Genomic DNA, 12,233 nt, shown 5'->3' with positions numbered 1-12,233 from the left:
TTAATAATTAGAGCATTTATTAACACACATATTAGGTTTCTTCTTGTTTCCTGTTCTGGTAGTCTGTGTTCAGGTACTCATGTTTTGATAGTCTTGAGGTTCTAGGTTAAATTCTTCCCACTAGATCTATAATCAGCTGCAAAACCTTGCAAACATGTCAGTAAAATGTGCATGAATATGGATGAATTCAGAGAATAAGACTGGAAAAAGATAGCTCCTTTCCTGCCACTTTTTTATTCTCAGTTTTTAGAGATTGGGCAGTGGTCAGAACTTATGGTTTGCCTTTCAAAATGAGTGTGTGATGCTTGCAGTTGTACCATGACTTCCTGCCCCCAAAGAAGTCTCCAAGGTGATGAAAATGTGTTTTAATAGTGTATAGGGAGTAGGTATGTAGCCCTTCTGCAAGAGTGGTTCTGTTGACCTCTTAAAGGCTCGCCTGTGTATAGGAGAAGAGTTTGCTACCATCCCAAATCATTCTTTTAGTGTGGCACCTCCTAATGGGGAAAACATTTAGGTACATTAAAAGCTAAGGATGTTTTAGATATTCATGGGTTTAATATCTGTCAAATATATATTATTCATGTGTGTACTTTACATGTGTAACACTCATAACTCTTCTTTTTCTAGTGCCTGTGGGTTAAGCTCACAGTTGGAGACTTCCCAACAGCTGTGTACTTGGTGCGCATGGTTAGCACAGATTCCAGCTGGGATTCTCTGGGCAGTCAGCCACTCTGACAGCAGTGTTTCAGTGTGTCAGGTGTGACATCTCCTTGTGATGCCACATAGTCACTGACCACAGGGAAAAATTATGACTTGTCTTGAATCTTGCACAGAAAGCCCTTCTGTAGTTTTCCTGGGCGCTAGTCTTGTACCCTTAAAATAGGACCAATGTTCTATTGACCATCACTTTATCAACTACCCTTTTCAGTTCCACTCTGGTTATCAAGCAGGTAGCACGGAGGGTGGTTTGCAGAATCTTCCCCTCAGAAAAATGATCTGGCTGAAATGTTATTTCACCACATGTTGTGAACACAGAGAGAAAAAGTGGCAGCAGTACAAAGGTGGTAAGAAGCATCCATAGGTGGGATTGCTGTTTTCTGTGCTAAGTCTGGTATATATAGACAGAAAACATTTGTCCTGATATGGGACTAGATGCTGGAGTGCTTGAGAAACTTTGCCTTGGGTTCTTCTATCCCTTTGAAAACTGGGAGTCCATCTTGAGACACCGTTGTTCTCAGAAAATGCCTTGCTTCAAGCATGAGTGTGACCATGCATCCTTAATTTTATGAATTCCTAGCTTTTGAGTCCTTGACCTGCTTTTTGTCATACTGGTCTTTGTTCCTCTTCTGATACACCTGTGAACCAAGGGGTTTTTGATACTGCTTTCCAGGATTTTTTTGTGACTGCTTTTCATTATTTTCATGGTATCTGAACTGGCTTTTTTAGTTTTTTGTTCGTGAAACATGGGCAGCATATTTTCAAGGAAAGAGTCACATGGAGAAGGTGCAGTGCTGCAAGGAGAATCAGAGCTGTGACCGTCCCTCCTCATCTTGCAGTGGCAAGACTTCCACCTTTGCTTTTAGAGCCATGTCACTGCTCCTGGTGGAGAACAGTCTGCCCTGGTGTGAAGTTTGAAAGCTTATTGAAGAGCTTACAGATTGGCCCAGTACCAATTTCTGTTCAAGTGAAATTTGTAATTAGCCTTCTTTAAAATGCTCTTATTGCCAAATATTGCTAGCAGGGAATGGAATTGCTAAATGTGCCGAGCTGTGATGTGGAGCATAAATGGCAGTGTATTATCAGGGAATGGGAGAAACCAACATGGTGTATACGGAGGGCTAAGGACATTTTAACTATATGCAGAAGATTACCATCCTTGTAATTTGGGGAATGACTTTGAGTGTACAGCGAGTCCTCTGTTAAGAGCAGAACTGTTTTGAACCAGAGAGGATGGTCGTGCTGTGTGTGGTGATGACACGGGTCTTGCTCATTTGGAAGTTCTCTAGGAGAAAGGTAGACCTAGTGTGATGTAGATAGCTGATAAATGCCCTACACATGGAAGAAGTGAGTAGGGGGGAAGGAGAGCAGGTGGAGGGAGGGGTATGAGTGACTGGACTCCCAAGTGGAAAATTAAATTGTCAATAAATACATTATCATGTGTAATTACTGCTTTGTTGTTAGAGGCTCCTCTCTAGCTCTGACCAGCTCTGAAGGGATTTTCTGACTTCAGCTTTCTGAGTCATCTAGTCTTGCAGGAAGGGCCTCAGATTTTTTTTTTTTACAGCAGTTTGGTGGCACAGAGATATGTTAGTACTTAAAACTCCTCAAAGTGCTCAGGACTGGTTTCTGCTGTGTGACACTGCAAACTTTGCAGGAATAAGGATATATTTGTTTTCCCCCTTTGCAGAAATACAGGACAAATGCATGCTGCTTGGGTCTGTTAGAGTGATGATTCCTAAATGAGTGATGATTTTTTTAAGGGCTTTTTGCAACCACAACCTTCCATTTTTGTTTAAAAGACAAGGGAATACCTGTTTAAATCTTCAGCTTGTTTCTTCCTAGTTTTTCCTTTCTTTAGGTGAATTTATTTGCTCCTTCTCTTCTTCCCCATCTTGGGCTTGAGAGGTGTGCAGCAGAAACGGCTCTTGCCATTGCTTGGTTACCTGTGCTGTGCCTTCTGGGAGTCCTGCCTTGGCATGGTTAGAGTTTTGGTGTAGGGGAGCTTCAGTCAGTCATTCAAATAATTACAATTTTTTCCTATACTTTCTTGCAGTGCCTTGGGATGCAGTGGGGGATACGTTTGTTCCAAGAGTGCTGGGGGGCTACTTGGGCAGAGGCTGCCCCCCTGTCCTGTGTTGGTGCTCATCTACTGCAGGTCACTGAGCATGGTGCAGTGAAACTGCAGGGTGTGTTCTCTCTTCATACTGTAGCTGTCATGGGTTGTTTCAAATGCAGTTATTAATACTGTGAAATGGTTACGTGAAATGCATATTCAGTGAGACAAATTTCCTCAACCCTGGTATATTTTTAAATAGGGACCATTAGGATGTTACTTGTTTTACTGCTTTTTCTGTTTGTAGGGCTGAAATATCAGGAAATAAGTGATTTATTTTTTTTTCTGTATTTACTTGTGGTCTCCTCTTGATGGCCACATTACTGTATATTTTCAAAGCAGGTACAGTACCATGGAAATATAAGCATTTTGCCTTGCCTAGCATATAGGAAAAATTGGTCTGTTCTCCAAGGATCACTTGAAGTGTTGTCATGGCTCATTATTCATGATGGAGCTTGACAGCTCCAAGGTTAAACACACTACTGAATACGGCGGGGAGGGAAGAAGACAATATATTTTGTGTCTGTAGGAGTTGTGCTTGCAGTAGGAGCAAGTGTATTTTGCTCAGTACAAATCTATTGCCCCAACATTTGAAAACCTTTTTCCTGTTTTTTTGCTTCTTGAGCTGCTCAACTTTGCCTGGTGCAAGAGGCAAGTGGATTGGTAACTATAAGGACTGTCTTGCTGCTGAACTCTACTAGTGGTTCATGTGCCGTCTTGTTATTCAGAAGAAAGTTTTTTCAGAGCTACTGTTTTGTTTTTTGGTTTTGGGGATTTTTTTTGTTTGTTTGTTTTTTAATTATTTTTTTAAAGAAAATTCTTGTATGCAGGAATGTGAGCATACAGATTCATTGTTTGCAACTGATAGGGAATGTAAACTTCCCTGTGCAATCAGATTGTATTCAGAGTAGTTAGGGCTCTTCAGTGAAGGTCATACAGTAGATCAGAGCAACAGCAGTCCAGCATGTCAGGTAGAACACAGAAGCATTTATGCCTGACATGGCAAAACCTATCCTATCTCAGCAATAAAAATTCAGGCTGTTAATACATTTAATACGTGTGAGCCTTCGGTTATTTTAGGTGAGTTCTCAAAGCATGAACTATGTGAATTGGTAAGCTGCCATGGACTTGTGTGCTGTGTGTTCTGCAGAAAGAGAGAAAACAATAGAGTATCATGTTAAGTAATGGCTGGGTTGAAAATGTTGTGTTAAGTGGCACTCCGAGGGAGGCCTTGGACACTTCTTACAGTGGTTCTTGCAAACTCCAAACTCCTGGCCAGGTGTATAGCTGTTTGGTATTTCCAAATTTCTTTTTGCAGTTTAAACTGGAACAATATTTTTCCCAGTGTAAAGTACTATTTCTAGTCATAACTCTTACAACATTTGAACCAATTTGATATTCAAGCAGGTAGGTGGTGTGTTGTTCTTTTTGTTGTCTTTTTTTCTTTGTTTTTTTTAATTTCTTTTTTTTCTGGAAGTGCTATTTGTGGATGAGGGTTGGACAGAATCCCTGCTTTACTGTGCTTCTATTATTTTGAACTAAAATGCTTGCTTGACAGATGGCTGCTATAACAGGACACAAACGAAGGCAAGTTGGCTCCTTTCTCAGGAAGGACAGTGAATTTGAGAGAAGCTGTATCTGGAAATAACTCTCAAAGAACATGTTACTTTGGATTGGACTTGTTTCAGTGTGAAAGTTAAATCCTTAAGCCCTAGCTGTATATTGAGTGAAGCTCTATATCTGAGGCTGCTGACTTAATAAAAAGTGGTGGATGCTGGAGGAGAGAGCTTCTGTGACACAGGAGACTTACTGTGAGCTTGTAACTTGCAGTTTTCAGGCCATTGACTTGTCAATGGATTTGGGGTGGATGGAAGAAATAGGACTTTGTGTTATGCCATGCTGTCAGAAGTTTGTTTCATCACAAGCTGTAGAAGTTTCCTTAAATATGTGGCTAAGCCTTTTTGGTTTTCATTTTCATTTTTACAACTTCCCAGTAAAGCTATTAAGAGGATGTGGGGAAGGGCCTGTACAAATTCCCAAACCCAAATCTTTGTTGCATGGATCTTGTTTATCTTGTCCTACTCTGACAAATTCAGATAATCTCCACAAAAGAGTTTGGGTGGTTAAGGATAGCAAATGCTTATGTGAAGTATAAATTAGACTTAATTTACCTTGTAACAAAACAGAGCCTTGCACCTCTTACACCTTGTTTGTATTTCTCTAAGATGGCTGAAATGAAAAGATAGAAGTCTTTTTTTGTACATATCCATTTATTGTTTGGTGCTGGCTGAAACTGTTAACCAAGATGCTGTTGTCCAAATGCTTCATCATGGCTTTTACTTACTAGCATCAGTAATGACATCATTGTTTCTTTTTATGCAATCTGTGTTAGGCGTATCCAGTTACTACCATGTGGTTTGGGTTTTTTTTTTTTTTTAATCACAAAACTGAGCAGGAGTCACAATTTAAAGGTATGAATTTCCTTATCTTGCTGTCATGTAGACAATGGGAAAACCTTTTTTTAATACTAAAATAATATAGTAATTACCAATGCTTATGAGAGGGAGGTCTGGTATGCATTTCTGGGTACTTTGACTTGTTGTGTTTACTCATTACATATGAAGCACATGCATCTTCAGCAGCTTCTTGAAATGCTTTTGATGTGAATCGTCATTTCAGCCCAGCTGTTCAGTTTCCATCACATCAAGCTGTGTCTTTGAGGTAGAACAGGATCTTGCTGTTGGTCTGCTTGTGCCCCCACACTGAAAATGCAGTCATGGTTTCTACATCTCTAATTCCCTAGCCAATATTGGAGAGGAAATTGCTGTACTCACGCAGTATCTTGCTTAAACTGTGCAACCTAAATATTTTTAGGAAGGGGTAGTATTTTGTAGGATTCTACTATGCTCTCGTATTTTAATCTTGGCCAGTGTGAAGAGGTTCGGCTACATCTTGTGTTTCTGGAAGCTGCTTGACAAAAAGAAAATTGCTGAAGTTTTGGCAAACTGTGTACTTGGAAGCTTTCTCTGCCCCTGGCCATCTGCTGTCTAAAACTGACACTGCTGGCCACCCGTCCTATGATAGTTGGGCCCTATTTCTCAGTCCATGATGCAGCCAAGCTGTTCCCAGACAGCCTGGCTAGTCTTTTACAAACAAACAAGCAATGAAAAAATATGAACAAAATAAGCAATTATGGGTAATTTAAGATCTTACTTGCTGAATTGCTGTTTGAAGCATAGGGCTCTGATGGGTGTAACTTGGGAGAAGTGTTGATGTGCTATCTGGACAGTACCCACTGAGTGAGTGACATGGCTCTCCTGATACTCAGCCAGCCCATCTGCTTACTTTGCACTTGAAAACAAATTTTATATTCAGGACAGACTTATCTTTCCCTTGCTCTTTAGAAATATTAACTCCAGATAAGAAAATTGTGTTTCATGTGCAATATGACCACTGGAGAGGGTATGGCTGTTAATTCAGCCAACAAGTAGAAATTGATTTTGCTGCCCTTGTCTTACACTTAGGATATAAAAATTTTAAGAGAAGGGGGACACCTTCTCTTTTCAATTATTATCTGCTTAATAAATGACTGAACATGGGTAGAAACTTCTGGATGTCACAGTAATGCAAATTCTGTGTATTTGGGGGTTAAAACAGTGCTGAATGAATGTGACTACCATTTGAAAGCAGACATGAAAGTCTTCCAGTGTAAGTCCTCTGTGGAGAACTGGTAATACTCCTTCCTCGTTGGATGGTGTCTGGTCAAATTCCTGGTGCATAGACGTAATTAAAATCAAATCTGAATTAATACTGAAGTGCAGGGGGTGTTGGTTTGAAATAACTTAATCATGACCTGTACTTGGTGGAGAAAACGCTTTTGAGTGAGAGCGGAAACGGCCCAATTCACAGGCAGGCTTCAACAGCTGGATATTCTGGTGCTATATAGTAAATATTAAAATAGTGAGGAGTTCTGAACAAAGTGGTTCTGGTCATGCTATTTCACCTGCCTCACAGAACCTAGGGTAAGAAGACTCAAGACGTATAAGTGTGTTTAAAAAAAAAAAAAATTCATAATATTGTATAAAATGACAAGGTCTTCCAGGGAAAGAAGGACTGAGGATGCTGAGGAGGAGAAAGAGAAGAAATATTTGGGGAAAGGAAAATAAAAATCCAAAGTAGAATAACTCTAGAATTAAAATTTAATTCTCTTTCAGAGCACTGTGCCTGTAGAAGCATTGCTACTGGAAATAGCTTTCTGAATTAATTATTCTGCCATCACAATTCTGTTCTTGTCTGCCTGTAGATAAGTCTGAATTTTGTGCAGTTTTATATTTCCCATCTCAGGTGCTTTTTTTCCCACCTGTAACTCCCAGGGCTTATAATGAGGAATACACAGGATTCAGTAGGATTCTCTTATTTCATTTAAATGGCTCTTACATTTCTTCTTTTGGACATTTTTGAAAACAATCATGCAGTTCCAAATAAGAAGGTGAGGAATCTGTCAGAGAAACAAATAATCTTCACTCCCCATGCCAGGCACTGGTGCCATTTTACTTGTTGAGTGAACCTGCCTGTTACTGTATACAAGAGTTATTTCTCTCTGCTTTCAAAATACTTAAGCTCTTCTTATCTATAGCTGTTATATTGACTGACCCATTCAGGCTGAATATATAGGGGCAGCCTTACATGCTCAGTAAAACTATTCCATTGCTGTTACTTCTGGGGGGAGTGGGGGTGGAAGCCCTTTCCTTTTCAATCAAGCAAGGAGAAGGCAAGACTGCCTGTGTGTGAATGGCTAATGCCTCCCCAGTGCAAACAGATGAGAGTTACGTGGGAACATTGTGGGCAGCAAAGCAGCTGAGCTGTATTTGACTTACTTTCTTTACTTGTGACACACTTGTTTGTTGAATGCAGGAAAAAAATTATTTGTTATGTCAAAGAATGTGAAACAAAGCTTTCTTGGCTTGTTGAAGTACCCTGAAAAATGCTGCTTTTGCTCAGATTAAAATATTCAAATGAATTCAGTCCCTCTTCAAGCCAGAGCTCAGTTATGTGATGACTGCAGGAGATGTAGGTCATGTGAGGACTGGAGTCATTTGGAGGGATAATGCAGCAGGCCTGGTTCTGCTGGACAAGCATCCCCTAGGGTTGTAGCTTCAAGGAAGCAAACTTGAACTTTAAAAGGCCTGTGGTGAGAGGTTTCTTGTACCTCCATGTATGCTCCTATAGGAGCTGTGCTATTAGTGGTGTTAACCACATTTCCTGGTCTCCCTTGTGTGCAAGCAACAGTGTCATTTCTCCTGTCTCTGGAGTTAGGGGCCAAGTCTGCCTCGTGTGCTGTGTCTGCTTTTAATTTGTCTAGAAGCCTTTTTTTTCCCTGCTTCAATTTTATTGCCTATAATTCCTTAATAGAAACTTCCTGCAAATGCCTCTAATTATTGTTTAGAGTGAATGCTCTTAAGAGCAGCTAATAATGAACTGAATGTTTGCTTATAAAATCGATTTTGATTTCAGAAATTAGGAGGGATGGAAAATTAGTTCTTCAGGGAAGCGTACCCTCCTTGCTTGTAAACACTTTCCTGGCTCTTCCTTGCCTAAGAGGCAACCTTTCCTCTGTTTCTTTTAGAAAAGTGAACTTTTGTGCTCCTGATTCTCTCTCTGGAGTTAAGTGTGCTGCCTGGCCTTCTGTATGCTTATCCAAGTTTGTTCTTTCTGTAGCAGTTGTGGGCAGGTCAGTGCCTTGTGTGCCTTCCCCACTGCTGGAGCAGGGATCCAAGAAGCTGGCGTGTTCTTAGCCAAGATAGATTTTTTTTTTTTTTTAAATTTCTTTCATGTAAGGCTTGTAGGGTTCTTTGTCTGTAGGAAAATCTAAAGAGTTGTTTGGATGGTTGGTTGCTCAGGTATGTATAGCTGATGCCTGTTTAGTTCTAAGGAGTGCCTTCTTTCTTACGCATTTTTATACAGTCTTAATTTCTTTTCCCCTATCCACTACAAAGTTACACTTCATGTCTGCCTAAAATTACCAAAGTCCCTTTTTAATATCCAAGATTTATCTGTGATGTAATGTAACAGCACATATAGTTCCTATTATCTCCAATGCCTACCTGAAAGGAATATTGCTAAATCTTACCTGTGGTGCAGAATTTTTTTTGAAGTACCCTTGGGAGAGCAAAGAAAGCATTTATACAGCCCTGAGAGGCAACTAGAAAGGCTGCCTTTACCAAAGTAGACTGGATAACCTTTGGAAAAATCAAGAAAACAATATAAAATACTGGATTTTTTTTTTTCAGTTCTCATCTGCAGGCCAATTGACTCGACAGTTGGAGGTCTTTTTTGAAATGATGTATAGCACACAAAGCTATCATCTTGGCTTCCAGGCAAGTAGACAGATGATACTGGGGTCAGTTAAAAGTCACAAAAATTACCCGTCATCCCTTCTATGCAAAGGAGTTTAAAGCAACAACCCAAACCAACTTGCAATAGAGAGGTACAGGGAGGCTGGATCTTCCTTGATGTAGATGTTCTGCTCAGCTAAGATTCAACTGCTGCAGATTTCTTTTGAACGTTAGGATGAAGCTGGTATAATGCTTATTTCCATTCAAAGAATGTTCTTCTTAGGAACTCAGGGTAAGGTCAAAAAGTTGAATGAATGTTTCAGCACTACCAACTCATGAAGTTCGTGACTGTCTTGCTTTACAACTTTTCCCACTCTATGCAACACTTGTCAGGCCACGCCTGGAATCCTGTGTTCAGTTTTGGTCCCTGCTGAAAAAAAAAGAAGTGGACAGGCTGAAGAGGGTCCAGGGAAGAGCCACAAAGATGACCAAAGGACTGGGATACCTTCCATGTGAGGAAAAGACTGAGAGAACTGGGTTTGTTTAATCCTGGGAAAAGAAGGTTTAGAGGGAGACCTTGTCACTTTGTTCCTGTATTTAAGCAGTGTCTACAAAGAAGATGGAGGTTCCCTTTGTGCAAGGAATCACATGAGAAGACAAGTGGTAAAGGGCTCTAATTACCCCTGGAGAGATTCCAATTAGACACAAGAGGAAAATTTTTTACAATGAGCCAATAGTCATTGGAATGATCTCTTTAGGGAAGTGGTAGATTTCCCAATGTTGGATACCTTTAAGGTTCAACTTGGCAGGGTGCTGGGCTGTCTTGTCTAGACTGTGTTGTCACCAAGAGAGGTTGGACCAGATGATCCTTGAGATACCTTCCAACCTGCATCCTTCTATTGGTGAGGAGGCCAATTTGGCCTTGTATATCTGTTTGAGAAAACATCCCGTGGATGTGGGATATGTTTAGCAGTATTATGATGTGCTCAGTGCTGTACTGCCTGTGCACAGTCTTTGTGAAGGTGATGCTCTTGCCATCTTTGGTTTTTGATGAATATTTAAATATCCTCTTCCTTTATTGCTCAACTGCTTCCAAGCATAGGCAGCTGCTTGTTACTGAAATCTGTGGGAATGACTGTAGTGAAGAAGGAAGTGCTAATTACCAGGATGAAGCCAGTGGGAAATATAGATCTGTCAGAACTGCTGTTTCTGGGTGGATTCTATGCTGTGGTGTTTTGCACTTGTTCATTCACAAATACTCTGTCTGGGGCTTCTGGCAAAAGGGCTATTAAACAGCTATTTCTTTACTGCCTTAACCTTGGTCATGAGGAGTTGCCAGGGGCTCCTACTGTGCAAATTCAGCCCCAGCAGATGCTGTTTTAGAAATGAAGATTTGCAGTCTTTCAGGCAAGGGAATTGTGTGCAAAGAAGAGTACATCCTGCATGCGTGGGACTGTATGAGGAACTTAAGTGACTGTAAGGCAAGAAACTTGCTTTCGTATGTCTCCCACTGTAATGTCATCTGTTTCCATGCCCTCTTCTTATAACACTAGGAAATCTCCTAGCAGTAACTTTGCTTCCCTCTACTTTGTGTTTTAGGAAGGTGCTTGGCAAGTGTCTCTTGTCTCCTTCCCTGAGTTATAGGTTCTTCCTCTCCCGTGCCCTTCTTACATGTTTACTCAGCCAGCAGGCTTCATTAGCCTGTGCTGCTGCTGTTTCTGCTTGTCACCTGGTGAGCAGGGCTTGAATTTGCTCTTCACCTGCTAATTGTGGTCTTCTGGAGAGGGTAGTGGATATTGTCACCCTGCTGCTGTGATGCATTTTGTGATTGTATCTGTCCTCTGGGCTGGAGGCTCTAACCTGGTGCAGTATAGTCATTCTGCTGCCTCCCTGTAATCTGAAATCAAGATTAGGGGCATGATAACAAGGTGCATCTTTATTTTCCCTTTGTTTCAATGAGATTTTACCAGACTAGACAGCTAATAACCTTTTCTTAGCAGGTGGTGTTTTCCTGCATTCCTCTATTTGCAGCAGCCCCCCAGGAGCCTGAGGAACAAAAGTGCACGTATGAAAGCTGGAATTCAAGCCAGTGTGCTTTTTAGTATGGGAGGGAGCCTCACACAGTGTATCTACTTGCATCAAAATTAGTTGGTTTGAATTTGTGCCTTCTGGAAACAAGTAAAAAGGATTTGGGTGGTGATGGTGTGTGTTTCTATGTATTGTTTTTCTGCTGGCTGTGAGTGATTTGGGTTAGATTCTGTAAAGCCATCTTCTGCTCCTAACAAAGTTGTTCCTTCCTCAGGTTTCCGTCGGTGTGTGATTGCAGCAGAATTCTGGCAGAAAGGTGTAATGGGAAGAGAGTGTGTTAAACTTACCCTTTGCTGTCCTGGTCTTTTGGAAACGAGAGAACCGGATTGTACTTCTGGCTTGCTCTCTGCCTATACCTTTTGTCCTTGCTTTGCTAGAGTTTCCCATTTTGGAAGAATGGTGGAATTGTTTTTTTGTGGTTTGGGTTTTATTTTTAGCAAAATATTTGCATTCAGTCATATACTTTTTGCTTTCCCCTTTTCCCAAGAGATGGATGCATTAAACGCCTGGCCTTGAATACTCTACTTTTCTTCTAGCTTTCTTGCTGCTTTCTGTTATTTCCCAGTCTCCCCTCACATCACAGAGCACATTCCAGGAGACCTCTCTGCCCACTGCATGCAGTTGCACTCTTTTGTGCTTTCTGCCATACTTTCTATTGCAGTTGGCAATATTTGTGCCTTAATCATTTGCATCTCTGTTCTGCCTTTTCTTTTTCCTTCTCTGTTTATGTTAGTCCGTTGCAGTGAGTCTTGCTGCCGCAGTATCTCTAGGAAATTCCCAGGCTACCTTTAGTATTGGGAATGAAGCACGTGTATTGGGCTATTGTCGACATCTCTGTTGATGTGGCTCCTGAAGCTCATGCATATCTTTGTTTCTTTCTTTCCAAGTTGCTGCCTGGAGCTAAAGCTTCTGGTAGTTGGATTGCTGCCATAGTCCTGTGTGACTGCTGTCAGGCTGCAGGTCTGGGGGTTCAGCTG

General features: G+C 41.0%; 1 protein-coding gene across 1 annotated transcript in view; it reads left to right on the top strand.

Annotated features, from left to right (window-relative positions):
* DISC1 (DISC1 scaffold protein) overlaps positions 1-12,233 on the top strand; it is a 195,497-nt gene that overhangs the window by 22,574 nt on the left and 160,690 nt on the right. The window lies entirely within an intron of this gene.

The sequence above is a fragment of the Neopelma chrysocephalum genome, unplaced genomic scaffold (genome assembly GCF_003984885.1).
Source record: "Neopelma chrysocephalum unplaced genomic scaffold, ASM398488v2 Primary Assembly neopelma1_23, whole genome shotgun sequence".
Lineage (NCBI taxonomy): Eukaryota > Metazoa > Chordata > Aves > Passeriformes > Pipridae > Neopelma > Neopelma chrysocephalum.
This window is presented reverse-complemented; position numbering and strand designations above follow the sequence as displayed.